Below are 25,285 nucleotides of genomic sequence, written 5' to 3' on the forward strand. Positions count from 1 at the left end.
ATTTCACAAATAAGATTGGAGCCCAGTTGTCCTAGAAGCATTTTTGCCTGTGCCTTTTTTGGAAAGAAAAGTTAAAGTGTTAGTCGCTCAGTCGTGTCCACTCTTTGTGACCTTTCCTCCTCTGTCCACGGACTTCTCCAGGCATTCCCCTCTCCAGGGGATCTTCCTGACACAGGGATCGAACCCGGGTCTCCTTCATGCAAGCAGATTCTTTGCCATATGAGCCCCTTGGGGCCTGATTCTAAATGTGATGAGAGGGGAAAGTGCTGAAATCTATATAAAACACAAGGAAGACATGCATTATATAGTACATAAAAGTGATATATTTCTAAAGTAAAAGTTTGTTAGATCAAAAGCATGGCTGTATATTTATTGATCCATTAGTTCAATAAGCATGACAGTTTATTGCGCAGAAAAGCAAGATAATTCTTTGCTCTTATTTCTGAATATTGAGAAATGGTAAGGTTAGGGAGAAAAAACAGAGAAGAATTTTAGAAGGACAAGCACACAAGATGAAGAGAAGGATTACATGTACTGGAAATTGACCCAAGGATGCAGGAGATGTTGAGTGTCATTTAATACTGTGGGAAATGATTGAAATGACTTATTTTACATTCAACATAGTACATCTCTAATGCTCCAGGAAACAACAAACTCAAAACAAAATTCTTAGTATGGTTATTAGTAAAATAATGCAGAGTTTCCAACAACTAATATGTTTTTAAATGTTTAACTTAGGAACGTCACTTTTCACACAGTCATCCTAGTTTTTACAGTATTAATATTTTAATATTTTAGTTTTTACAAAGTAGAACAATGTGTCTATAAGTGTGCATATACATATATAATTTACATATGTACTAAATTATGGATGTCAAGAAACATGAACTAGATTGAAGTTGTCAAGGATATGCCTCAGCTGCCATCACTATGTGATTTTCTTTGTAAGTCTTTGTGCACACTTTTGTTAAGTGTGAATTAATTATATTCCTTCAAATCCCATAAAGACAGAATAAAAATTTAAAAATAACTCAATCACCCAACTCAATCACCTGTTATGATTCTATTGTCTTTCCTTTCCTAAATCTTCTTTCTGCTCCAGATCACCATGTTCTAAAATCACAAGTAAAAATATATAAAAATTATTTTATAGTGGCAGCCTCTGTCCCATAAACAAACTCAACAGAGAAATTTAAAAGTAAAATTCTACTTAGGCCCGCTGACTTTTTTCCTTCTGCTCTCTCTCTGTTCTGCCATTCCCTTTAGTCCTAATTATACACTCAGGCATATTTGCCATTTTGGTGACCTAGGAAATATGACAAAGTATCTGATTGTGAAAACAGCAGTTTTCAGAATCAGTGCTTCTTCTCTACTGCTGAATTTCCTTTGTTTTCACTGTGAAATTGTTCTGTCTGTTAAACAGTCTTAGGGAATCTTTGGAAACTCACAACACGATCAGAGAAAGGCTCAATGAATATTCTACATGGAGCAGAGATTCCTAGGAGAGTGAATGCAGGTTCCTCATTGTAAAACATTGATTTTCCTCTACAGATGGAGTCTGCATGTCGGGACCAGTGGCTGAGATAGAATCCTGAAATGGAGACTAAGTAGTGACATGGTAGGATGCACTTGGCTGTCAGATGATCTCCTCCGATGATTTCACTGTTCTTGGGAGAGTTCTGACCCTGTGCAGAAGGGTGTCAGAGCTCTGAAAGCATTCACTGAATAGGGCTGTGGAGTCTATGCTTCTATCACCACATTATCCAACTGACTATGCTTGTTTCTAATGGTGGCTTACTAAGGAGAGACACAAGTCTTAAAAGACCTAGGGAGAGGCTTCTCTGGTGGTCCAGTGGTTAAGAATCTACCTGACAATATACCTGGACACAGGTTTGATCACTGGTCCAGGAAGACCCCACATGCCATGAGGCAACTAGACCCATGTACCACAACTACTGAATCTGTGCACCCTAGAGCCTGTGCTCCGCAACAGGAGAAGTCACTGCAATGAGAAGCCTGTGCAATGCAACTAGAGAAAGCCTTCACATAGCAGCAAAGGCCTAACGCAGCCCAAAATAAAAACAAATAAATAACTTTTAAAAAAAAGAGCTCAGGGAATGAAATATATTTGTGCTAAATTTGAACAACAGCCTTTGCAATACTTTTCAAACCAACACAAAGTGCAAATCAAATAGTAAATGGGGAGTGGAATTTTCCTTCAAGACTTGAAACCAAGCAGGATGCAATGGGGTTTCCTCAGGTACAAAAGCCTTTCCATGTCCCCCGTTTCTTGTCAGTTGTGTTGACTGGGAGGCGGGGGGAAGCACAACTTTAAAGTTCAGAGTTAGGTTTCATTTGGTGGACTTGCTCAGGACTTAAGCCTGGGAGGCAGCCTCTGATGGCTCTGAGGGACCTTTCCAAAGAGGGCAGGGAGGAGCCAGGGCAGATATTTCTGGCAGGCCATTTCTGCAACAAAGACCAGATAGTCAGAACATCAGGAGATTACTGTTAATTAAAGAAAAGCCAGATACCTCAAGTTAATGAATTTTGGGCTTTTCTACATATGGGAAGAGTCCCAACTTATTGAAATCATTCCTTTGATATGTCTCTTAACTATCTAGGGCCAGTATCCTGTTTTTCTCCCTCCTGAATCCCCTTAGAAAGGGGGAGGCTGCATCGGCTAAAGGCTTGATGGCCGAAACATCCTTTGTTTACTGATATGGCAGGGAAATTCTTCATCCAGAGCAGGAAAAAGGCTTCAGCCTTCTAGACCTTCCCTGAATTCCAAAGGGCTTGTTCAAACAGTTCCTAACTAGGAAAGAGAGAGGATGCAGAAACAAAGGAGGAGGAGTTAAGAAACAATAGTACCTCGATAAAGCAGGGCCCTGGTTCCTCCTTACGGGGGGGGGGGGGGGGGGGGGGGGGGGGGGGGGGGGGGCGGGGGTAGTGCACAACATACCTTTGAGTCCTTCAGCAAGAACCAGGGCCCTTGCCCAGGTAGAGGATGGTAATTTCAGGCTGAGCACAAGGTTCCTGGGCATCACCCTGTTATCTCCCCACCAACCAAATAGAAGGAAGTCATACACACTGCAGGGCTCACTCTGAACTTTGCCTTTAAAAACTCTTCCTGCAAAATGATTGGGAAACATAGGGTTTTTCAGAGCATAAACCCCTTGTCTCCTTGTGTGTCCCTGCAATAAACCTTTCTCTGTTCCAAACTTCAATGTTCTAGTTGGATTGGTCTCACTGTGAGTTAAGCATGTGAACTTACGTTAAAAAACAGATTCACCTTCAAACAGACTGGAGATGCTGGAAGCAGCATGTCCAAGGGAGGAACATGGGCTCTGGCATCTGATGGACAATGATTCAAAACCTTGGATTTTGTAAACTTGGGAAAGTTGCTTCCCTAAGTCATGGATTCCTTGTCTATAAAATAGGGATAACAATATCCACCTCAAATGGTTACTTTGAAGATCATGTGAGAAAAGATTTTGAGCATACTAGGTGCTCATGTATGGACAGATAAGAGAGTTGGATCATAAAGAAGGCTGAGCACCAAAGAATTGATGCTTTCGAATTGTGGTGCTGGAGAAGACTCTTGAGAATCCCTTGGACTGCAGGGAAATCGAACCAGTCAATCCTAAAGAAAATCAACCCTGAATATTCATTGGAAGGACTGATGCTGAAGCTGAAGATCCAATTCTTTGGCCACCTGATGTGAAGAAATGACTCATTAGAAAAGACTGTGAAGCCTGGAAAGATTGAAGGCAGGAGGAGAAGGGGATGACAGAGGATGAGATGGTTGGATGGTATCACCAACTTGATGGACATGAATTTGAGCAAACTCCAGGAGTTGGTGATGGACAGGGAAGCCTGACATGCTACAGTCCATGGGGTCGCAAAGAGTCGGACACAACTAAGCGACTGAACTGAACTGAATCAGATGTCAACATCATCTACCTTGATCCAACCCGTCAGGGATCTGAGTGCGTGTGGGCAGCACACAGTTAACTTCTCCCACCTGGCTGGGGTTCCAGTAGCTGTGAAACACCTTCCTCTTGAGAAGGAAATAGGACCTGACCTAAGGCTGCACCATTGTTCCTTGACTTCTCCTCCCTCCTCTCTGCATCTCCTCCCTTCTCTATTACCAACTGTTTGAACCTGCCCATTAGAAATGAGGGAAGGTTCCTGGAAGCTGATTGAAGCTATTTTCTGCAAACAAGAGAGTGGAGGACACAGAAAGGCTTTTGTGCCCCAGAGCCCCACAGTGTCCAGCTCGGTTTCAGTGTGACTGAATTCTGAAAAAGTAACAGTAACTGGCTCCAGATCCCCTCTCTTCAAGCCCTACCCTCTTGCAATATTTCCAACTCTGTTTTCTCACATTTTATCTTAACTATCATCTTCTCTTTCTCTTCAATGTCTTTCATTAGTTTTATTTGAGTAGGAGGACACCTCCCCATAATCTCAGGAAACAGTATGTAGACTGAAAAAACAAAGAAAAGCGTACAACCTAAAAGTTGCAAATTGTGGTGGTGGTTTTTTTTTTTTTTTTTTTTCAGGAGGGTGGGATTTACTGAGGATACAACCAGGGAAACAGCCTCTCATAATCTGAGGGACTGCTTCAGAAAGCTAAGGGGAATCAGGATGTATAAAAGTTTTTACTGAAAAAAATCACATGTAATCAAATGTCAAGAGATGAGTGCTAATCTCACACATACACATACACACACACAAACTGGACATCTGAAATTAATGACTGTGGTGCTTTTCTATTTGTGGGACGATGCAAGAGTCTGGGCTCATTGAAATCATGCCTTTGATATGCACCTTAAATATCTAGGATCTGAGAACCGTTTTCCTCTCTCCTCTCAGGGCTCACTGCCGGTGGGCTGCACTGGCTGATGGCTTGCTGGTGGGCAACGTTCTCTGTTTACTGAAATGACAGGCAACATTTTTTTTGTCAGCAAGTAGCAGACATTTCCTCTAACAATGTAAACAGGGTAGGTGGTCCCTGGAGAAAGAAATCCAGGCATTGCTGTTGTTCAGTCACTGTCGTGTCCAACCCTGCAAGTCCATGAAGGGCAGCATGCCTGGCTCCCCCGCCCTTCACTATCTTCCAGAGTTTGCTCAAACTCATGTTCATTGAGACGGTGATGCCATCCGTCCATCTCGTCCTCTGTCACCCCCTTCTCCTCTAGACATAAAAGAAGCCGTGTTTGGCTTGAGCCTTTCTGTGATCTAATCTTGGCCACAGCGCCTGCCCTTGAACAGGTCTCAGTAATCAATGCTCTTAAGGGAAGAGACAGAATGCAGAAACAAAGGAGAAGGAGCCAGGAAATAACAGCACAGAGGACTTCCCAAGCGGCCCAGGGGCTAAAACTTCACTCTCCAATACACGAGGAGTGGGATGGGTCCCTGGTCAGAGAACTAGGTCCCACACGCCTCGCAACCAAACACCAAAACATAAAATACAAACAATATTGTAACAAATTCAAGAAAAACTTTAAAAATGGTCCACTCAAAAAAAAAAAAAAATCTTAAAAAAAAATTCTACAAAAAGCAAAACAAACAAAAACTCAACAGTTTAGCGACAAAAAGGAGTCCCAGTCCCTCTTCAAGGGAAATACGTAACCATCTCACACAGCCTCTGAGTTCTGCAGGAACTCAGGCACCCACCAGGGAGAGCGACAGAGTTATGACGCGGACTCTCGTGGCTGCCATCAACTCAAGCTTGGACTCTGCTGACTTTTGCCCCAATTCTATGCTGAGTTCACCTCTGCTCAAGCCCTTTCATGAAGATGCATGTAACCTTCAGTGCAAAACTTCCCCAATTTTGCTCTTCGGGGAGGAGCTGCTTAGGGAAAGATGCCCCATGTTCTCCTTACTTCCTGAAAGTAATACATCCTTCCTCCTCCCACTCTCTGGCTTGGTTGTATCTTTTGGTTCCACACCCACCTAGAGGCAAACACAGTTTTGGGGGCTAACAATCAGACATGCTGCTTGTGTTGGATTAAGAAGCAAAGTTGTACTCCTTGGTTTATTTGCACATTCGCGATGGCACCCCACTCCAGTACTCTTGCCTGGAAAATCCCATGGATGGAGGTGCCTGGTGGGCTGCAGTCCATGGGGTCGCTGAGGGTTGGACGTGACTGAGCGACTTCACTTTCACTTTTCACTTTCATGCAGTGGAGAAGGAAATGGCAACCCACTCCAGTGTTCTTGCCTGGAGAATCCCAGGGACGGGGGAGCCTGGGGGGCTGCCGTCTATGGGGTCGCACAGAGTCGGACATGACTGAAGTGCCTTAGCAGCAGCAGCTCCATCGTACTGGTTCACTTGAAAAAGGTCATATGAATGTCCAAGTTTGGGCTTAAAGTAGCTTCCTAGAGAGAAACTTTGTAAGAAGCTATTTAGCAGGCCTTTCATGTTTCACCCAAAGGAGGCTGAGTGTCAGAAGCCAGAGTGTGTCAGCGTGGGGTGTGTGTTTAAGCAAAGGAATCACATGTGCCGTGGGTGAGAGAGGAAGCCTCTCCCCTCTGCCTGCGGTCAGCATCACCCAGGGCCTCTTTGTTCACTGGCGCACAGGGAGCCATGACACCACCACCACCACCAAGGCCAAATTGTGACATGCCCACATGAAAGCCTGACATGGGATCAGCTTCTCCCAGGATGAGGGCCTTAAGGATGATGGATGCCAGCTCCTGGTCAGGGCTCAGGGTGTCAGCCACAGCGCCTTCTCTGAGTAAGTGGAGGAGCAGGGCTTGGGCGAGAAGAGGGATAGGGCACGGGGGGCTGATAAGCAACACTCCCCATCGCCTCCCAGAAGGACACCTGCCGAGAAATAAAACAGATTAGCTCTTTCTTTCTCTTCCCTTGGCCTCAAGAATATTTCCACTCTCCTGGGGAAAGCAAGAAACTTTTCCTAATCTATGTTTCGAGACTGGAGACATGTGTGATCTGAGTTAGGGCCACACCAGGGTGAGAAGACCAGGGCAGATGGGACCTGTTGCCTGGACGCTCCCTCCCAGAGACCTGTCCTGCTGCTATGTTTACAGACTGGAGGTATTTTTATCTCAGCCTTCTGAATGAGAGCTAGTTTTCTCTTCACTCGAGTTGTATTGCCAGTGTTCACTTCCTGGAGGCACTGGAGAGAGACCAGGGCCTCGCCATTGCTGCCGGGCACCTGTGTGCCTCGAACTCCCTCCCAGGCACACCCCTACCTACTCAGGGGTTTGGGAAAGGGGACTCAGCTCCCCCTGCCCTGTCATTCTCTGGAGTCTTTGTCCACAGGTGGGAGAAGGAAATGGCAACCCACTCCAGTATTCTTGCCTAGAGAATCCTATGGACAGAAGACCCTGGTGGGCTGCTGTCCATAGGGTTGCACAGAGTTGGACATGACTGAAGCGACTTAGCAGCAGCAGCAGCTGTCCACAGGTTACAAATTCCAGGGGTCCATCTGTCTCCTGCCTCGGCTGCCTTGGCAGCCTCTTCCTCTCAAGTCCCTGTAGCCCGAGCTGCTCTCCCAGGTAGGCCTGGTGAACGCTCTCCACCAAACACACACAGTGCTCTCTGTGAGTGAAATCACGGCAAACCACCTCCACGCCACGGCCTCCAGCTGGAAGGCCACGGGTCAGTGCTGGCCTTGTGTCGCGTCTTCTGAGGGCCTGCGGCATGCTGCTTGCTTGATGGCCACGTTAAGAGTGTTGAGGTACATCGATGTCACAATCATAACATATGCTACAGAATCACCTGTAAAGATTTTTCAGAATAAAATAATACCTGTGTGTTTGGAATGATTGAGGAACTCTTCCTGGAGATGTGAAAAGTCCTGCATAACCTTTGACGATCACCTTCCATCATTTAACTATCCATCCAGTCCAGCAAACGTCACTCTCATACTGTGTTTGTCCCCGGAACTGAGCGAAGAACCGGAGATAATTTGGGCACAGTTTCCTTCTTCCAGGAGTCTGTAGTCCCATAGGAGAAACAGAAGGAAAAATAATTGTGCCTTAGGCGTCTAGTAACTCACAGAATGAGCCAGTGTGGATCTCCACTGCTCCGCTGCATCACACAGGGAGATTCTGAATAAAATATAACATGAAAATTAACATGTACATTGAGCTTGAAATGAAGAAATCCTCAAGCGACAGAAAAAGGAAGGAATTTAAAGCCAAAATAGTAAGTCTGCAAACTGGAGCCAATGCACAGCGAATGGCAGGAGGGTATGCAAAGCCAGGGCAGTAGCTCATGACCCACGAGGATAGGGACAGGCCTAGGACCCGTCTGAAGCAGTACTCTGGACCTGAAATTCTGGCTCTAACAGGGGGAGGACAGGCTAGGAAAAATCTCCATCCATCACTTTCTGCCGTAGGCTCTGGGAAAGGGGAAAAAAAAAAATGTTTCCTGTGAAAAACTCAAATTTCCAGGTATGGAGTGTGAACTTTCACTATCTCTCAGGGCTGTGGGAATCCCCAAGCCCCCAAATTAATGTAAAAATTGTTCTCACACTGGGGAAACCCGTGGGCAATCAGTTGAAGCAAACCCACAACTGTTCCTGGTGTGTCCTGAGAGAACAAAGGCCCCCACGAAGGGAACAACCCCACAAAGATGCAAACCATAATTTACAAGTCCTGGGAGGAGACGGCCCGCCTCACACAGAAGCAGCATGTGACCAGCAGGGGAATCAGCCTTGAACCCTGAGATAATGAAATAATCCAAAAGGGACAATAAAATAAGTTGCCTTACAAAATGCACAGAGGTAAGAGGGCTAGAAAACACAGAGAAACACCAAGGGCACTGGAAAGATGAGGCAGACAAGAAAGAGCTACAGAAGGAGTTAGTAGGGGCTTCCGAGGTGCCTCAGTGGTAACGACTCCATCTGCAACGCAGGAGACCTAAGAAACCTGGGTTTGATCCCTGGGTTGGGAAGATCCCCTGGAGGAGGGAATGGCTACCCACTCCAGTAGTCTTGCCTAGACAGAGGAGCCTGGGGCTACTGTCCATGGGGTTGCAAAGAGTCAGACACAACTGAAGCGACTTAGCACGCATGCACTTGCATAGTTAGTAGGAACGAAACCTTTAGGAGGGGGAAAAAAAAAACTCCGTGGAATTGACTGAGGACTTCCCTAGTGGTCCGGTGGCTAAGACCCTGCACTCCCAATGCAAGAGGCCTGGGTTCCACCCTTGATCTGGGAACTAGGTTCCACTTGTCACAGCTGAGAGTTCACACGCCATAGCCAAATATCCCACACGCCCAACCGAAGACCCAGGGCAGCCAAATAAATAAAATATAATTTTAAAAAATTGACTGAAAGAAAATTAACGAAGTGAGAGATCTTAGGAGATTATGCAGGATCAGACACAGAGAGGTAAAGACATGAAAATTCGAAAAAGATGTTAAGACTTGTAACAGAGGATAAGAACTGTAGAGTAATAAAATAAGAACAAGGAAAAAAGCAGTAAGTGAGGAGACAATGACTCAGAAAGGCCCAGAATGGATGAAAGACACAGATCTTTAGTTTGAGGAGGTATCCTGTGTGAGTGCCCAGGAGAGAGAAATGTCTCCTTTCATTTAGTCGCCCAGCCTGACAGGCCATCTCTAGACATAACATGGTGAAGTATCAGAACCCAAAACTAGAAGAAACATCCCACGGTTAGTTACACTGAAAAGACAGGACATCTACAAGGGAACAACAGCAGTAAGAGAGGCTGGAACAAAAGAAAATAACTGCTCCAAAGAGCTGAGGAAATGACAGAACAGTCCAGGACTCCATCTCCCGCTAAACGAGGGCTCAGGAGTAAGGGTAAAAACAGGTGACAGCTGATCAGCTGTTTATGTGTTGAAAGAAATACTCGAGGATCTAAAAGAAAAGGAGAGAACGATCCAGAAGGAAGCCATGGGGTGAAAGAAGCAAAGAGGAGCAAAAACGTTGGTGAGCAGGTAGGCGATCTGCAGGTAAGCACTGGCTCTAAAAACAGATGATGATAATGATAACCTAGCGCGTGAGTTTTTAAAAATAAACCTAAAATACTAGGCACTAGTAACATTAAAACCTATGGTTAGAAGAAACTTAGAGCATAGGGAGAACAGCAAATGTTTAAATTCAATTTAGACTTTTGGAATTAAGAGCGTGGAGTTGGAATATTTAGGGTGCTCCTTAAAAGAAAAGAAGTGCATGGCTTCCAGATCAGTTGAGCAGGTGAAGGAGTCCCTGCAAAGAACCTCGGGTGCCAGGCAGAGAGCTTCCTAATGCATCCGGAAGGAGATGAGGTTAGGAAGGCCTTCTAACAAGGGAGTGAGTCCTACCTTTACCCTCCCCACCACCCTGGGCAGAATTAACCACTTACTCCCGTGTTCCAAAGCATCTTGGCGGTATCTCTGGGCAGGGGATTCTCTAGGCAAGCACACTGGAGTGAGTTGCCATTTCCTCCTCTAGGGAATCTCTCTGACCCAGGGATCGAAACTGAGTCTTCTGTGTCTCTTGCATTGCAGGCAGATTCTTTACCCACTGAGCCATAGCTCATCATTATTTACATAGGTGTGAATGGTATGCAATTGTCTTTCTTCTGGACTGTGAACTCCGAAAGGGAAGAAACATTTCAGTCTGACGCCAAGGTGCTTTCTGTGAGTAGTAGGGGGTGCCGGCTCTGTCCTCCCCCGCTTCGGTTTCTCCCTCCGGTGGTGGCTGCCTGGAGCCTCCAGGCCACTCTCCACCTGCTCAGGGAACCCAGTGCCTGGGAGTCAGCCCGTCCCGGTGGGGAGGGGCTTCTGTCGCAGGAGAATGAAGCCTGCCCCTTCTGGCTTCCTGGCTTTCGCTCCAGGATCCACTAAGGCTGGGGGTGGGGTTTACCTGAAAGGCACACTTTCCCTCCCTTCCCTGACTGCTCACCATCCTCTGACTGTCCCGGGGAGCACACTCCTCCACACCAATCCTCATCACCCCAGGGTCTGATTCCTACTCACCTGGGAGGAGGCTGGGGTCCTCCGTTATCCTGGCTCTGCCCCAGCCAAGGGGCAGAAGCCATGGGGTGAAAGAAGCAAAGAGGAGCAAAAACGTTGGCTCTGCCCCAGCCAAGGTCAGAAGTTCAAATCTTTCCAGCTCTTTTCTTTTGTCCTCTCCCCACCCTCCTCTTCCCATCCCCCTCCTCGTTCCCTTCCTCTAGGAGCAGATGAGCCACCATCTTCCAGGGCTGGTCTGGGCTGGGCGCAAGGACCCCAGAGTCATCCACCGAGTCGTCAGTCCTGGGTTAAATCCTCTCAGTTCCCTGGGTTTGTTTTCCTAGTTCTTTCATGAGACTAACTGGGTCTTCGGTCTTCGGTTCTGTGATGATCTATATAAAACAACAGGCAGGAGTGAATTTTGGAAGAAGGAAAGGCAAAGGGCACATGTACAGAGGATGGGTATTCTGTGCAGGGAGGTAGAAAGTTTTCCAGCCTCCTCCTCCTCCTCCCCTTGGCTGGAAGCCCTGGTGTGTGAATGCCGGGGCCTGGCTGAGGAGGGCCGCCGGTCCCTCTGCAGGGCTGGGAGCACTAATAGCAAGCGGGAGGATTAGCCATATGCCACTTAATTCCTGTTAATCAGGATTGAGAAGAGCTTGTGCTTGTAAGTAACAGCTGAGCTGCCATAGCGGTGCTCAGGCTCCCCGCCCCCACATTCTCAAAACCCTACCCCCCCCCTGCCCCGCCCTGGGTTGGTCCTCCTCCGGCCCCTCTCAGCTTCCATCCCCTCCCTCCTCATCTGAGATTTCAACACGGTCTTTGTTCCCAAGTTCTCCGACGACGGCTTCCTGTCCCCAGCCGCTGCTCCCACCTCTGTGGTTTGGTCCTTGCCTCCTCTCGCGGGTCCTTGCCTCCTCTCGCGGGTCTTTCCCTTTTTTGAACACCCACAGCTTCAGCTCCACGCTAGTGTAACTTTTGTTCTTGTATCAACAAACTCCCTGACCGTTGGCTGACCTGCGAAGGCAAAGTTCAAAGGCAACCGTTCCTGGCTCCTGTGGGCACAGGCGCGTCTCCCTCAACCCTGACCTCACAGAAGATTCCAAACTCTGACTCCCTGTCCTCAGAGCTGAGGACAGATCGTCCTGTTTCTGCTCCACGTCCAGGTCCAGCTCCCTGTGCTGAGCTCCGAGCCAGCCTGTGTGAGATGGAAACAAATCTCCCACCCAAGGTCAAAGGGTGTGCAGCTCACCTTGGGTGGGGGTCAGCATCACCCTGTGTCTGCTGTCTCAGGGTGTGTGCGTGTGTGAGTGTGCGTGTCCACGTGTGTATTCACGTGCACACACACTGGCACGCATCTACCTTCCCACGAAGAGCAATGCCTGTGAGATAATGTGCACGAACTCCGTGAGGAGCCCCGTGTGAGAAGCGTGAGGGGGTGATGTGTATGTGTGTGGGGGGAGACTCGGGGCTGGCAGGAGGACGGACCTGTGTGCACAGATGTGTCTGAGCTGTGTTTTGCAGAAAGCTGTTGAGAGGGGGTCTGGAAAATGACATTTGTAGAAATGCATATTTAACCACAGAAACAAACTGAGGTGGGCGAAGCGTGGACTTTGGGAAGGCTGGGTTCTGGATGAAAATCAAGAGAGGAAGCTTATTAGACGCATCCAAACCCTCACAGGATAGCGCCTTCAAATGTCCGATCTGCGGCAGCAGCAGATATCCAGGGTTTGGCGTTTGTTTCCAAGAAGCTTATCAGGCTAAGAAAAAAGGCATCTTTGACCTTGCCCCACCCCCACTCTCAAACTCCAAGGACACACACACCTCCCTTCTCCAGCACACCGCACCCCCCGCCCCGCACGCTGTTCTCCCACTGAGCAAGAACCAGTCGCGTGGTCCTAGATGGCTGACAAAGGAGAGGAGGGGGCTGAGAGCAGCCCAGATCTGGTTCTCCCCGGCCAACCCGCCGTGGCGGCCTCGGGACAGCCGCCCCGCCGCCGCCGGGACAGCAGGTGTCAGCCGCTAGCGGACCAGCCGGGCGCCAGGCTCATGGCGCCACCTCGTGGCCGCTCTCACCATCACAGCCCTAACGCCACAGTGGGGGCTTCCAACCCAGGCCCACTGTTCACAGGGAGTTCTGGGGACCCACGTGCACGCGGCACAGAACCAAACAGGGTTAACCCTGAAACCCACGGGTCCGCAATCTGGATGGGGTGAGGAAGAGGCTCCGGGCCAGCTGCGAGAATTCCAGGTATTTCAGGCCGGACTGCGCTGGGCTGGTCCTTCACCCAGGCCTCGAGATGACTTTTGTCCCCTCTTTAAGAGCATTTCCATACCCATCTAAAAATGCAGGACTAAGAACAGGGCAGCCTGCATTGACAGCCTGGGGTCTACCAGCCAGGAGTGGGGAGCCCCCCTCTGGCAGGGGAGCGGGGAGTGGGCCATGGGGAGGGGCCCAAAGCCTGGGAGGGGGCACCTCTCAGCCTAGGGCCTGTGGAAGGAGTGCTGAAGTTGAACTCAGATTGCTTTTCTACTAATTCAGTGACACCGAGAGAATTCCTTAGCCCTTCTGGGCCTCGCCTTAAATTCTGAACCACCTGTTACAAGGCTCCCCTAGATTTGTGTTCAAGCCACACCCACCACCATCAGGTCATCTTTCGTACTGCCAGTCACTGCTATTCTTGTCCCCCAGACATCACTGGCTCTTAAACTTTGCTGGTATCATTAGGTTGGCTTGCAATGTGCCCCCCCTCGTCTGTACCTCTAAATTCCATCCACCCCCACCGTGAACCCAAATTCCATTCCTTCCCTGGAGCTTTTCCTGGTCTTCCCACCTGCACATCCCTCCTTTCGTCCTCTCCTGGACCCGCCCTGGGCCTCACTGACCTTTCCCTTGGGTGATGCCTCACACATGACTCCTTTCATCTTATGTCCCCTGCCAGGTGACCAGCTCCAGTGGTGGACATGATCCTGACTCGTCTTCACGAAGCCCACCTGGCCCTGCTCTGGCCACACTATGTGCCGAGCAGACCCTTAGTGAATGAAACGGGATGTCCCTCTTTTGCCTATGTCAGCTTAGATGTCATTTCTCCCAGTAAGTTTCCGTGAACCCACCCCCCGTCCCACCCTGCATCTGCTGTTTCTGGAACCTGCCTTCTCCCCCCACCTCCCTACTTAGTGTTTGGCTGCAGCTGCCTCCTGGCCTGTCTCACCGATGTGGTGATGAGTTCCTTGAGCAAAGACTGGTCTTCAGGTCTCCATTGCCCGGACTGTTCATGGCACATGGCAGGAGCCTGGTAACGACTGGTGATGGAAAAGATGGATCCAGCTGGGGATGGGTGGTGGTTGTTGCTTGCTCTTCTGTGGCCCCATGGGCTGCAACATGGATGGGTAACTCTCTGTAAACGAGGAGGGCAGGGAAGGGGAAGGGTGGTCTTGAAGACCCCTTTACAAGCTGATATGAACTTCTTGGAAGGAGAGTTATCCCGGCTACTTGAGAAACCACACAGCCAACTTGGTGGGGTTCGGAGATGGCCGTCCCTTGAATGGACGTTATTGGCTTCCGTGGGCATCTGGCCTCCTACTCCATGGGGAATTTCGTGTTCCCTGGGCTCAGCCTGGCCCAGAACTTGGCAAGATCTCTGGGGCGTTCATTTTGTCACCAGCCCCGGTGGGAGGGTGGACGGGTGGGTGGGAACCGTTTTGGGAAAGAGTGTTGGGGAGTGTTTGTGTGTGTGATGAGTCAGGGCCAGGGAGCTAGTGAGGAGCCCTAATCTCTGCCCCCTCTCTGTGGGGGGGAGTTCTCACCCCTTGGAGGGGGTGGAGGGCCACCAACTGTCTTTGGAAAGTTTTCTTAGTCATAGCTTCTACCAAGTCAGCTGGCGCTTATGTAACGGGGCCTCTGTTCTACAGACAACAGGGTCCGATGGGCCGGAATGGATGGTGCCCACCTTCCCCCCATTGGCTCCAGTCCTTCCTACTTGCCGGCCAGGCAGTGGCGCACTGAGGAAATAGCACTGGGACATCTGTTCCCACTGGAAAGGGTTCTAGGTCTCTTCACAGGCCCCATGGGGAGGCCTTCCTTTCCTTCCTGTTAGTCCAGCACCAGGCAGGGCTTGGGGAAGAAAGCCCCCCCACTCCTGCCCCGCCCCGCACCGTGCCCTCTGACTCTGTGTCTGCCCAGGCCCCAGGTGAGGTCACGGCCAGCTCCCAGGCTGCTGTCTTATCGCCTCAGTCTCCAGGCTGAGGGATACAGATTTGAGTTTCCTGTCTCTGACACCAGAGCCCATTTGCTTATCACAACACAGTCCTGTCAGGGGCCCAGATAAGGCCTGAAGCGATTGTGTAAACAGAGTGGGGAGGGTTGGGTGCTGGTGGCTTGGCCTGGGGAGGGATGCGGGCCCTGGACCCTGGGAGAAAGCAGTGCTCGGGGACCCTGGGGGTGCTGGGGGAGTCAAGGGCCTTGCACTGGCTTCTGTGGGGGCAGCTGGGGGCCCCGGGAGGGCCCAGGGTTGCTGACCATTACTCCTTACTGGAGGAAAGTGGTCTTTCTTGTGCCTCAGGTGCGGGGGTTGGATGCTCTGGAAAAGGTGGGCAAGTGAGGAGGGGTGTTTTTTGGAGGCGACTCCCCAGGAGAGGAAGGGACAGGGGACAGGGATGGGGAGCTGAGGATGACTGTTCTAACTGTGAGATTGGCCACTCTCGCCCTGTGGCCTATGCAGGGGCCAGATATGCTGTGGACAAGAGACTTGGGGGTGGGGAGAGCTGGGGAGGAAAGCTGGGGGTGGCAGGGAGCATGGCGGGGAGAGCTGATTGGGGGTTTGCAGGAGCCTCCTTGCTACCTCCGGCCCCTTCCTCCATGCGAGGAAATTTCATGGGGGCCAGAGCCTGCTTTGAGCCCAGGCGGCAGAGCCAGAGGAAAGACCTCGAGGGGCCCTGAGATGAGCGGGACCCGCTGAGAAAGAGCCAGGTAGGGATCAGAGAAGGAGGCCGTGAGAAGGACAGGGGTTCCCACGCTGCTCTGAGCCAGGCCGGCAGACCCAGGTGGAGAGGAGGGACACGCCCCAGAGGAGAAGACACCATCCTCTCTTCTGCCTGGGTGCCTAGTGGTGAGAGACACACAACAGAACTTTCTGGGTCCTGTTGAGCAAAAGCTGGGGAGATCCGGGAGGGGAGGCAGGGATAGGAGAGGTGGAGAAGGAGGAAGAAGGACAGAAGTGTCCACCAAACAGCAAGGCCAGGATCTGTTCCACCGTCACACAGAGTCCCCAGGCCCTCCTGCCTTCTCTGCAGCTCAGGGACATAATCCAACAGGCTAGATAGGGTTTGGGGGAAGCAGGAAGGAACCGGGACCCTGGCCCTCAGTGCTCATGCGGGCATCCCTGGCTGGAAGCCGTTGTGCGGTCCGTCTCCTCCAGCAAGTCTTCCTTCCTGGGATGCAGCTGTCCCTGCCCTCCTTCCGGACCTCAGAGAATCTCCACCGCCCTGCAAAGGGCGGGGGTTGTGGGGGGAGGTGAGCGGGGCAGGGTGCACAGAGCAGAGGTCCCGTCTGCACGTTAGAAGCTGAGCCTGGCTGAACCCCTGGCTCTCCCTGTCACCCCGGCCCTGATGTGTGTTCCCTTCTTCAGAGGCGGGGCTCACCTGGGGGTGTGGGCGAGGCCCCTGGGATAACGGTGCTGGAGCATCTGGTTCTGAGTCTTCCCACGGAGTCAGTTCTGGTTTTCAGGCACCACCACGACCTCACACGTCTGATCCCGTTTGTCCGAGACAGAGACAGCGCGTTCCAGCGATGCTGGCCTCCTCCTCCCTGTACCGTGAACAGCCTCTGCTCAGCCCCATTTTCTTGCCCATAAATGTCCTCCCACCTCCTGCACAACAAGCACGCGGCACCCGCACGGCCTCGTGGAGAGCCGCCTCCTCCCCAGAGCCTTCCCTGAGGTTCTAACCCACTCACATCTCTTCCTCCTCTGACTTCCGGTGCTTCCAGCCAGTGCCTGGAGATTTTAACTTCGAAATCATAGGCTGGTAGGATTTGTGAGCTGGAAGAACCCTGACAAATGCTCTTCATCAGGATGGTAGAGAAGTAACAAGACATTGACAAGCAACCTCTGGCTCTCCCCACGGGCATCACGAATTAACCACAGCCTCAGAAAATCGTTCTCAATACAGCGTTCCAGGCAGAAGTGCTACCGCCATCCTTAACCTGGACAGTCAGGGGTCATTTCACATGCAGCGCGGGTGAGGAAACTGCTTCAGGCCCCAGGCGCATGGGCTGGAGCTCTGGTCTGGTCCTTACCCAGTGCTCCTTGGACCACCTGGGCCTCTGTTGGTCTCCTGCTTGTCCTCTGCCCTCTGGATGAAGTGACATCTTAAACTGCTCTGGCATCTGGTCAGGACTCTACCCGCTCACCTGCTGATGGGGAGGCCACCTGGGGTTTCTTCTCATGTCCTGTAACTTGTCTTCAGAGCCTGTGCAAAGGGGCAGGGAAACGGGCTAAAGGAGGCTCAGTCTGCATGCTGATCAAGCCCACCCAGGCTCCGTGTCCGCCCTCTGTCTCTAGCAGGCATGGGCTCCTGTCCCTGGGAAACTGCAGAGGGCACTGGCCTCTGGGCCAGAGCTCTCGTCCTCTTATGTCTGCGGAGGGACTCTGTCTCCATCCATTCAAGAGGCTGTAGGGAGAAGGGGAAGAAATCAGATGCCCACTTCTCGGGCCCCAGGGTGTGGAGGGGAAGGGCTCTCTGTCCTGGGGGAGGAGTCAGGACACTGGTGTGGAAGGGACACAGCTGACGTCCAGGTTGCTAGAGGGACTTTCGCCCCAACTAGGACTCCTGGAGGCTAAATAGTCTTTCCCCGCCCAATCCTACAAACTAGAAGCTTCAGCAGCCCCTGACCCGACCAGGCCCTCCCTCCCAGCCCCGGCCAGTTCTCTAGGTCCCTCCCTGGCCTCCCCACCACCCCAGGCTACCCTTGCAGCACCTTTCTGATCTGCAGGTCCACAGGCCCCTAACTGAGCTCTGTGATCATGGTGCAACTTTGCTGGAATTTTCTCTCTTGAACTTAGATTTCCTTATGTCATCCTCTGCTTCAGCTCATCATCACCTCATTTTCTTCAAGAGGAAGGTGAGCTCCTGGCCTGGGGTTCCCAGCCTCTGTAGAATTTGCCTCTCAAATTGCATGCTCGCTGCACAGGGGCATCCTGTGCTCTGTACAGTGTTAGCAACATTCCTGTCTCAATCAGCTAGAGGCCAGTCTCCTCCTCCCCTGCAGGTTTCACCAACCAAAATGTGTCTGGACACTGCAAGACATCCCCTGGTGCACAATCGATTGAGAACCGTCTTCGCCAACAGATCAGGCTGGTAATAATGACTAATAAGTTAGTGTGTGTTTCACCCTTCCCCAGAATTAATCTTCAGAACCTCCCTGTGGGGCGGCCCTATTAACATCCCCATTTTATAGGTGCATAGAAGGCGCCCGCTTGGAAGGGATTCAAATCTTTCAAGAAAGCCGAAGATTTTCCCTTCTGTGTGGGGTGAGAAGAGAGGAAGATAATCCAAAACGTCTCCTACTGGAGGCCAGGCTGCTGAGCCAGAATTAAGGCAGGATTTGAACCCAGGGCGCCTGCTGGAAGGCCTTCACCAGAAGCGACTCTAGCCTCTGTGCAGGGCGGGGAGAGGGGTTTCCCAAGGCAGAGCAATCAGGAGCCCCCTACCCCTCCTCTCCCTCTCTTTCTTGGCCTGCTCGGCCAGGCCCACAAGACTGGGCACAAGCTGACCCAGGACATCTGGACCACTGTTGGGTTGGGGAGGGGGCTCTATGGTGGTGGGTGGGCTGGGCTGAGTGAGTCTCTGGAGAAGCCCAGCTTTTTCTCCCTATTGACAGGACAGAGGAAGGGCAGAGGAAGGCCTTCCTGAGAAGACATCAGTGTTTGGGGTGAGGCTGTCTGGGCAGAGAAGAGAGAAGATGCGGGGACCAGGGCCACACCCAAGACAGGGGCCCAGGACTGTGCCCGTGGCCACATGTTCATGTGAATGTGCCCACTGGTGGGTGTGAGGGGCTGTGGCCTGAGAGGGGGCAGAGGTCAAGGTGAAAACACAGAGTTACACCCCAGCCCCATCAGACTTCCTGCGGTGGAGTGGGAGGGGGTGGTGGTGCACGGGAGTGGAAGGTCAGGGACCTCTCTGGCCTGCGCACACTTGTTCCTATGCACGCACCAGAGCTGGGTGGCTGCTGTGCACCACGGACTCCCATGGGCACTGTCTCTGTACCCCCAGGGGTGCCCTCTTGGCCCAGTCTTCTCACATGGGCACACACAGCTTTCACTGCCCCCAAATTCCTCCACTTCTGAAAAAGACAAGGGGAGAAAAGGGCCAGGATACAAGAAGAGATAAAAATAGCTGAAAATAAGCTCTTTGGATCAGAAAGCTCCCTTTTTCAGTGAGTCACCAGTTTTCCAGACTGAGCACACACACACACACACGCACACATACACACATTCCGCACAAAACACAAGCACGCAATCCCGCCTTTAAGTTGTGCAGGAATCCTCGCACAGACCCTCGGTCTCATGCTCTGTCCTCAGAGGTAAAATCACCCCCAAGGGGGTTTCCTGTGGGCTTTGGGGAGCTTGGCGGGCAAAGCCCCACCCTGACCCCTGCCCTCATCCTGTGCTCAGCTTCTTCTGACTCCCCTGCATTTCCTGGTCCTCCCTGCAATGGGGCGCCCTGAACGGGTGGTCAGGCAGGAGCCTCCGAAGCTGGAGCGGGCAGACAGCCCCCCACCCAGGTCCCTGGAACTGGCCCACCGGGCGGAGGAGCCGGCTGGGACCGGGCAGCGTTTGCGAGCGGCTCTGGTAACTGCATTAGTGGCTCTGCTGGGGGACCGTGGCATGGCCTCCACAAGGCGAGGCGAGCAGACCTAGTGGACACGGGGCTGGGCGTGTGCGGCCTCCTGCTGACGAGAGAGGTCTCCCCCGCTCAGCTGTTGTCAGCTGGGCAGGATGGCCTTCCTTCCTGGTTCCTCCAGGCTCCTCAGGTGCAGACGGCGGCCTGGATGGACAGCAGCCCACCTTCCAGAACTCACTGCCTCTGCCATTGTTTCTCTCCCCCTGCCCACCCCCACCTGCCTTCCCTTCCTCTCTCTCTCTTCCCTGAAGTCCTTCCCTCCATCCTCTCTCCACCTCCACCCCCGTGTGTGAAGCCCAAAGCAGCTTCATTCCAGGCACTGAAAGGAATCCAGTCCTGAGTGGCCCCTCCCGCCTCTCCCCAGGGGCATGACCCCCTCTCCCTCTGAGCTTCTGGGGTCCCAGCACCCCAGGACTTGGCTGGGCATCATGTCCCCAGGCCTTTTCAGGTGGCGGCCAGAGAGGATTTACCCGAAAATTCAGAGCAAATCTGAGGAAACAGCTCTGAGCCTCGTGACGTGCACTGTGTCAAGGATGAGCCCGTAGAGGTCAGGGCTGGGTCCCCAACGCTGGTCTCCTGGGGGCAGCTCTGGGATCCTGTGTCCTCCTCCCCAGACCTTGGTGCCCTACCTAGCTCGGACTTCGCTGTGCTTGGGTGGGATCTGCACTTGGGCTGCTGGCTCTGTGGGTTTGGTGAATTTTGTCTCTGGGCTTTTGTTTCTTCGACTGTCAAAGAAAATACCACCACCATCACCTGCATCATCAGGCCCTTTTATGCCTCTGGTGCCTCAAATAGTGAAGCAGGCACCTGGCAAGCACGTAAGTGCCAGGTCAGCTGGTTGGGCCTTTCCACGCCTCCTTCACCTCAAGAAGCATGCCCCAAGGAACCCAACCCTTCCCTTCAGGAGTTTCTGGGGCATCAGAGTCAAGATGCAGGACCTGAGTTTCCTGTCTCCCTTGGGGGGGTCTCCCATCTCTCCCTGGGGGGTGTCTCCCATCTCCCCTTATGGGGGGCTCCCATTCATCTTTGGGGGGTCTCCTCTCCCCTTGAGCCGTCTCCCCTTGAGGGGGGTCTCCCATCTGCTCTGGGGGTCTCCTGTCTCCCCCTGAGGGGTCTATCATCCCCTCTTGGGGAGATCTCCTGTCTCCCCTTGGGGGGTCTCCCATCTCCCCCTGGGGCGGTCTCCCATCTCTTCTTGGGGGGGTCTCCCATCTCCCTTGGGGGTCTCCTATCTGTCCTTGGGGAGCCTCCCCTTGGGAGGGTCTCCCATCTCTTTTTGGGGGTTCTCCCATCTCCCCTTATGGGGGTCTCCCATCCCCCTTTGGGGGGTCTCCTGTCTCCCCTTGAGTCTCCCCTGGGGGGTCTCCCATCTCCTCTGGGGGTCTCCTGTCTCCCCTTGAGGGAGTTTACCATCCCCCTTTGGGGAGGTCTCCTGTCTCGCCTCGGGGGTCTCCCCTGGGGTGTCTCCCATTTTTCCTGGGTTGTACCGCTTTGGGCAGGATGATTCTTGCCCACTTCTGTCCCCTCCTGCCTGTACGTCCCCTTCACAGCTCTGGCCCAGCCTGAGCTGGACACGGCCAGACAGGAAGCTATTTTTAGCCCCAGACAGAAACAGCAGCTGTGCAGCCAGGGCGCAGAGCTTGGCTCTCCAATGGAGGGTCCAGACCCCAGGCAAGCCTGAGGAAGGTGGTTACAGGGGGTCTGGGACCCCAGCTCTGTCCTCCCTCCTTGGAACGCAGCTCATGCCTCACCCCCTACCATGAACTGCTCTCTGGCCCCCTCCCCCAGTGTCTTAATCCCCAGGGGGCTTAGCGGCTGAGCTGCAGAGGCTGCAAAGTGGGACAGGGAAGGTAGAGAGGCTGGGGGCTGCAGCCAGTGTTCTGAGGCTGGGCAGGGCATGCTGGTCCTCGCCGCACTCGGAAGTCTTCTCTCTACAGCTTAGCACTAAGATGCCTGAGGTCTGGGCTCCGAGATACTCTGGGCATAGCTGCCCTGCTGCAGGAAGCTCTCCCCTCCTGTCTGCAGGAGCAAGCCCCCCACCCTCACCCCCAGCCCTGCCAAAGATCTTGGGCAGTAGAGGTATGCTTCACAAAATGTGTCAGGAGGTCTGCATTTGCCTTGATCTCCCCAAGGTGATTGGTACTTCACAGGAGACAAAAAGGGTCCTGAAAAATCAGCACTGAATCATAAAATAATTCTTGCAATTCCTGAGTCACAGCCTCCGTATGACTGTGATTCTTATCATGGTTGCAGTTCAGGTAGTGGTGGGCAGATCAAGACATTAATCACATTTCATCTACTCAGGCACCCACCCAGGCTCTGAGCATCCCTTCCAGAGTGAACAAGAGGGCCAGAAACTTACCCTGGAGGAACTTAGATCCTGCAGCTTTGAAGTTCTTTCACATTGAAAAAAAAAAAATACGCGCACAAACCCAGGGAACAGGAGCCCAACCCCTCTCTGTCTGTAAATGCTGCAAAGACGCTTAGCAACTGGTTGCGAAGATCTGATTTCTCTGGAGTCCGGATTCCTGATGCTTTTAGCCAACGACTCTCAACCTTTCACGTCCTGTAGCTCTTTGTAAATCGATTAAAGCTGTGAGCTTCTCTCCAGAAAAATGTCCAGAGCACAGACACTCAGATGTCTGCCTACGATGTGAAGGGCTCACAAAGCCCAGGAAGCTGACGCAAGGACCTTGTGCTCACAGGGCCCCGTTTGAAGAGCGGGAGGCAGCTGCGTGGCGGGCGCTGATGGCTCCACCGCAGCGTTTCCCAGCGAGAGGCATGCGGTTGAATTTTAATCACAGTGCAGATTAGGGCCCAGACTGTCTAGCCTTCAGAAACAATTCTAAGTTCTACCAGTTTCTAAGTTCTATAGTTAGTAGTTAAGAATCTGCTTGCCAATGCAGGGGGCACAGGTTCAATTCCTGGTCTGGGAAGCTCCCACATGCTGAGGGGCAACAAAGCCTGTGTGCCACAGCTACTGAAGCCCGCACGCCCTAGAACCTGTCCGCAGCAAGAGAAGCCACCGCAGTGAGAAGCCCGTGCACTTCAACTAGAGAGTAGCTCCTGCTTGTCACAACTAGAGAAAGCCCACGTGCAGCATCAGAGACCCAGCACAGCCAAAAACAAATACATTCATAACAAAGAAAACCCATTTGTAAAAACTTCTAACACCTTATAGATCTTGGCGGTGGCCTAATGAATTCTGTGACCTTGGCCAAGCCCCACTTTCTTTGGGGTTTCAGGTTTCTCATTTGTGGAATGAGGGGGCTGGGCTCTGAAATGGAGCTGAGGGTCCTTCCAGCTTGGATATGTCTAGAATATCTGTTGTGACCCCTACAGGTCCATCCTTCACAGAGGGAATGGGGAGCAAGGGCCCTCAGGTCGGGGGCTGGGACCTGGGCCAGAACCTAAGCCCTGGGGAGGAGACTTGGGCGGCTGGTGGGAACTGTGCTCTCAGCCACCCCGACCCCCTCAGGCCCCACAGGCCCCCCCTCCTCCTGCATGAGTCACTCTTCTGCCCCTGCCCTGCTGCTGGTATTAGGATTTATCACCAGTCCCCTCTGCTCTGGGCCTGAGGCTGAGGCCACCTGTTCTGACAGTTCCCTGGGGCTGATCCATGCATCCCCAACTGATGGAGGGGGAGTGGTCTTCTCCGTGGTAATGGGGCAGCCTCCTGGGCAGCCAGCGCCCTGCGGGGAGGAGGTTCTAGCCTTCAGCCTGGGGCACCTGCTGGGGAAGTCAGGAGGGCAGGGCAGTCCAAGTGCTCCAAGGCCCTGAGGGGGTGCAGCTCTGGGCTGCCCCAGGCACGGGCAGGTCCTGGCACCACCCTGACCTTTGAATTCCTGGCCCAGTGGAGCTCAGGGGATCCAGGTGCTGAGTGACAAGATCTGCAAACTCCAGTCCCTCCTTCCGAATCCACGCCACCTTTTCCTTCCTCTTCCCTGGCCTCCTCAGCACTCCTGGCTGGAATTTAAATGTCATCAGCTCTGACCAACCTGAGGTCCTCTGCTCAGGTCTTCTGCAGAGGTGGGGGATGAGTGGGGGTGCTGCTCAGAGCTCAGATTCACTCACCTTTTCATCTTTTCATGCTGGGAGGAAGACCCCCTGAGGTCCCTGGGATCCGAGAACAGAGGTGCCTGACTCAGCATCTTAGTGGCAGCGCCAGGAAGTGCCTTGGCTCAGGTGAGCTACATTCCTTTACACACTTGCTCCCCGGCACTCACACACAGGTACATGTGTGCACACCAATGCATAGGCGTTAATAGAGGACACTTACGTGAACCATCTGCACAACTTCCTTCTCACCAAATACTGGCCCTGTTCACATCACGCAGGGAGAAGTCCCTCCCTCCTTGTGACATGCATCTTCCAGACTCGAGTTTGCCGCAGGTAGAGGATGAGGTGCACGCTGCACAGTGACCTCCAGCTCTCATGCTCACCCTTCCCAGCTCACCTTGAAAACATGCCATGACATGTGTGCTCACACCATCCCTGCCCCCAGTGCCCTCTATCCCAGGCCCCGGGTAGGGTAACAATCCACCCAATACTGCCCCCTCTTTCCTCAAGCAGCATCCCTGGGTCACAGGTCTTCCCTAGCATCTTCCTGTGGAGCTGAGGACGGGAAGCAGTGAATACGGGGAAGGAGGCTGGGAGCCTGGGCTCTCTGCTCAGCCCACTCATAATAAGTTCCATTCCTCATTTATCTCTGGGCAACCTCATGTGCCTTGTGAGGCCATCAATAAACAGACTCTTAAATCCAGTCTCACTTTCCTCATCCATAAAGTGGATTAAAACATTGCTTTATCTCATGGCAATGAGATAAATGTTGCATGGCAATGTTACGGGAACCAAACCTGATATGCGAGGAAGCAGCCTGGCAAGTGTGACACGCGTGACCCATGGGTGGTCCCACAAATGAAGTCCATTCCGAGATCCGGCCAAGCATTTTCCCAACGTGAGTGGGTCCCAGAGCCGGTCTTGCCCAGGGCCCCTGGTCCAGGGCCCCTGGTCCAGCGCTCAGTGAACAAAGCAGAAATTTCATTTCTAGTCATCCTTCCTTCCTGCTGATTTCACTCTCGTCTTCACTCTTGTCTGCCACAGACAGGTCCTGGCTATGGAGCCAAGGGCTTAGAAGGGCCAGGAGGGCCTGGCATGGAGCCCAGCATCTGTCCTGGCACGTGGGTTGCTGTGGTCCTGGCTCCGAGGCTACTGAGGGCTTGTGCCTGGGAGAGCTCCTTTCAGCCCCTGGGTCCTGGGGCCATGCCAAGCAGCTGAGTCCAGAACAAGAGGCGCTGTGGCGTGAGGAGTCCTGCCCACTGGGCTGGGCTGCTATTGCCTCTGTGCCACTCCAGCTCCGTGGCCCCGAGGCAGCCCCCAACAGCACCTCGACCTCTGAGCCTGGTGTGGGAAGGCCAGATTCTGCCCAGCCTGCCTCGGGGCCCTGAGCC

General features: G+C 52.5%; 1 long non-coding RNA gene across 4 annotated transcripts; it reads right to left on the bottom strand.

Annotated features, from left to right (window-relative positions):
• Positions 1 to 356: 356 nt before the first annotated feature.
• On the bottom strand, positions 357 to 25,054 carry LOC101902283 (uncharacterized). 4 transcript variants are annotated; one of them, XR_009493347.1, is made up of 7 exons: positions 16,888 to 25,054; positions 16,575 to 16,740; positions 11,809 to 16,418; positions 10,346 to 11,329; positions 7,778 to 7,965; positions 4,828 to 4,933; positions 357 to 1,113 (listed from the first exon to the last, which is right to left on the bottom strand). It is a non-coding gene; the product is annotated as an uncharacterized lncRNA (long non-coding RNA). The 4 variants fall into 4 exon arrangements; XR_009493346.1 differs by having other exon boundaries at positions 2,960 to 4,933; XR_009493345.1 differs by having other exon boundaries at positions 357 to 2,466; positions 2,960 to 4,933.
• Between the last annotated feature and the right edge of the window lie 231 nt (positions 25,055 to 25,285).

The sequence above is a fragment of the Bos taurus genome, chromosome 29 (genome assembly GCF_002263795.3).
Source record: "Bos taurus isolate L1 Dominette 01449 registration number 42190680 breed Hereford chromosome 29, ARS-UCD2.0, whole genome shotgun sequence".
Lineage (NCBI taxonomy): Eukaryota > Metazoa > Chordata > Mammalia > Artiodactyla > Bovidae > Bos > Bos taurus.